Raw genomic sequence first — 2,772 nt, 5'->3', positions numbered from 1 at the left:
TCGACCGTGAGTGCTACCAACTGTAGGGAGTTGATAGCGCAGAGGAAATTTGGAAGTGATTCAATTGTCATCGTTATATCGTTATAGCTAAAGATCGCTATGCAGTACTCACGCGACCGTGTCGCGGATGCGGCTAGCTGCCGACTTCTACAGACCACGCACACTCGACGTCGCGACATCATCAGTTAGGTATTTAGTCGCTACAGTGGGTTTTACAGATCTCCCCCAAGATTTGCTCCTGTGGTACGACATAAATCTTTCAAGGAAGACCACAAAATATGGACAACAGAAATATAGAAATTCAAGGTTCAATTTAGCAGCAATCCAAGCAAGTGCCCTGAGTTGATGCGAAGAGACCCGAGGAGATCCATTAACGTCTTTCGAGGTACCATACCTGTATGATTCCAACAATTCCGGATTGTGAATAGCTTAACGTTATCCCAGGCTTCGGCAGACCACTTCATTACTATGAGTACATCAACGGCATACAGTTTCTTGCCGCTCTCGGTAGCCTTGTCAATCATCCCAATGACATGATCCATTTGACAACGTTTGTAGTGGCGCTTGAGCGATGATACCAGCGTCCACGGGTTGCAGGAAGGCAGTCGTGTTCGGGAGCAGCATCATGAGCTCCAAGTTGGTAAGTGATACTTGATGACGCATTGTCCAATATCAACAGGACAGCTATGTTCTCCGATGCCATCAAGGCATGAAGTCGATGATCCAGTCGGCGAAGAGGGGCATTGACATCCATGCTTTGCGGTTTGAATGGTAAAGTTCTTCAAAGTCTTGGCATGCCAAATTGCCAAAGCAGCGTGGCCTTTTTGATTTCCCAATGAACGTTGGAGGAAACATGTGCGAACCAATGGCGTTGGTGGCCAAGACAACTGAGATTCGGCTCTTGTCTTGCTTTCGTTCGGGCCTTGGCTTGTCCAAGATTGTGGTCTTCGGTACACCATTGTAAAACAATCCTGTCTCATCCATGTTATAGACATCAACTGGGCTATACAGCTCAACCGTTTGCCTCAGTGCGGCTCTACCGTCATTGACGGTGGATTTGTTTGCAGCTAATGCCTCGCCGTGCAGCCGATATATCTGAAGATGGTTTCGAGATCGATATCGGTACAGCCACCCTTTTAAGCACTTGAGTCGGTTTTGTAGGTTATCAATTTTTTGTAAGTTCATTCTTGCGGCAAGTTGAAGTCCCTTTTTTGCAATTTTATCTCCCGTAACGCACGCTTGTTCGTTGTTCGCTTTCGACACCCACTCGGCGACTTGTTAGTCCAGATCAAGGTGTTTTGGACCCTGGAAATTGATCGTTGCTTTGGATGACTCGGCCTTTATGTTATAGGCCTCGATTTTTCGTTTGTCCTTTAGGATTTGTCGAATGATCGTGATATGTAGCAATATTCCAAAATTGCTGGGCGACCCATTGCTGCATTTCAGTCAATGTTTTGGCTGCGTTAGCCGCATAGTACTCTCGAATCATATTCTTCTCGTGGATCGAGAGTCGTTTGTTTTGTTTGCGATTTCCCTTGCGGCACTGTTTCAAATGTCCAAATACAATGACCCAGTCAAGCTGATGCCTAGCCTCATAACCTCAGGTTTGAACATTCAAACCGCAGTGGAATTCAAATCGACCTGTGCAAATTTAATGAGTATTGTTTTATACGGAATATTCGATTTGACCAGGGAGCAAACCTTGGGGGACAACTGCACAGGGAACTACGCTGAATAAGACCGCTACACCTATCTGTGATTGGTCCTAGGGCATGAGAGTATTGTCCAATCAGGGACAACGGAGGTTTCAACAAAATTAAATTCAAATTTGAGCTCTGAATATAGATTCTGCAAGGTTATAAATAAATACTCGTGTATTGGGGTTGACGTGACGCCATGTTCTTGAGGGATATTAATTATTAAAATACATAATTCATTTGAAATTGCTGGGGATATATTTAACTCATTCAAATGGCTTTTTTAATTTTATTTGCTTTTTAATTGTATTTTAAAGGCCAAATAGTCTAGTGGTTAAGGCAGTGGTTTGCTAAACCATCAATTATTTTTAATAATTCGTGGGTTCGAATCCCACTTTGGCCTTTTAAAATAATATAATATATTTTATTTTATTAAGATGATGTAGTTCAATTGGTAGAGCGTAGGAATCATAATCCTAAAGTTATAGGTTCAAGTCCTATCATCATTAAATTAAAACGGGAGGTAGCATAGTTTGGTTAATGTACCTGTTTTGGGAACAGGAGATCATGAGTTCGAATCTCATCCTCCCGATAGGGAAAATAGTTCAATTGGTAGAATAACAGTCTCCAAAATTGTTGGTTGTGGGTTCAAGTCCCTCTTTTCTCGTTTTTATATTATATTAAAAAAATTATTTTATATAGAAAAAAAAATTATAAATTATGTTAAATATTATTTTAAAAATAGTTTTTTTAATTTTACCTTTATTAATAGCAATAGCTTATTTTACTTTAGCTGAAAGAAAAATACTATCCTCTATTCAACGACGAAAAGGTCCTAATGTAGTGGGTACTTTCGGTTTATTACAACCTTTAGCTGATGGTTTGAAATTATTTGTAAAAGAAACTGTATTACCAAGTAATTGTGATGTAGTTTTATTTATATTTGCACCTATTTTAACTTTTTTTTTAAGTTTATTAACTTGGGTTGTTATTCCTTTTGGTAAAGGAATGTCTTATGCTGAACTAAATATAGGTATTTTATATTTATTAGCAATATCTTCATTAGGTGTATATG

The 2,772-nt window shown here is 39.7% G+C and overlaps 4 non-coding genes across 4 annotated transcripts; all 4 read left to right on the top strand.

Moving 5' to 3' along the window:
* Positions 1-2,013: 2,013 nt before the first annotated feature.
* Positions 2,014-2,100, top strand: H310_15365. The gene has a single exon. It is a non-coding gene; the product is annotated as a tRNA-Ser (tRNA).
* A 33-nt stretch (positions 2,101-2,133) lies between these two features.
* On the top strand, positions 2,134-2,206 carry H310_15364. The gene has a single exon. It is a non-coding gene; the product is annotated as a tRNA-Met (tRNA).
* An 8-nt stretch (positions 2,207-2,214) lies between these two features.
* H310_15363 lies at positions 2,215-2,289 on the top strand. Its single transcript has one exon. It is a non-coding gene; the product is annotated as a tRNA-Pro (tRNA).
* A 2-nt stretch (positions 2,290-2,291) lies between these two features.
* H310_15362 lies at positions 2,292-2,364 on the top strand. The gene has a single exon. It is a non-coding gene; the product is annotated as a tRNA-Trp (tRNA).
* Positions 2,365-2,772: the final 408 nt, after the last annotated feature.

This window comes from Aphanomyces invadans (genome assembly GCF_000520115.1).
Source record: "Aphanomyces invadans strain NJM9701 unplaced genomic scaffold supercont1.395, whole genome shotgun sequence".
Taxonomy (NCBI): domain Eukaryota; phylum Oomycota; class Saprolegniomycetes; order Saprolegniales; family Verrucalvaceae; genus Aphanomyces; species Aphanomyces invadans.
Note: the sequence above shows the minus strand (reverse complement) of the source record. Positions and strands in the feature narration are given on the sequence as shown.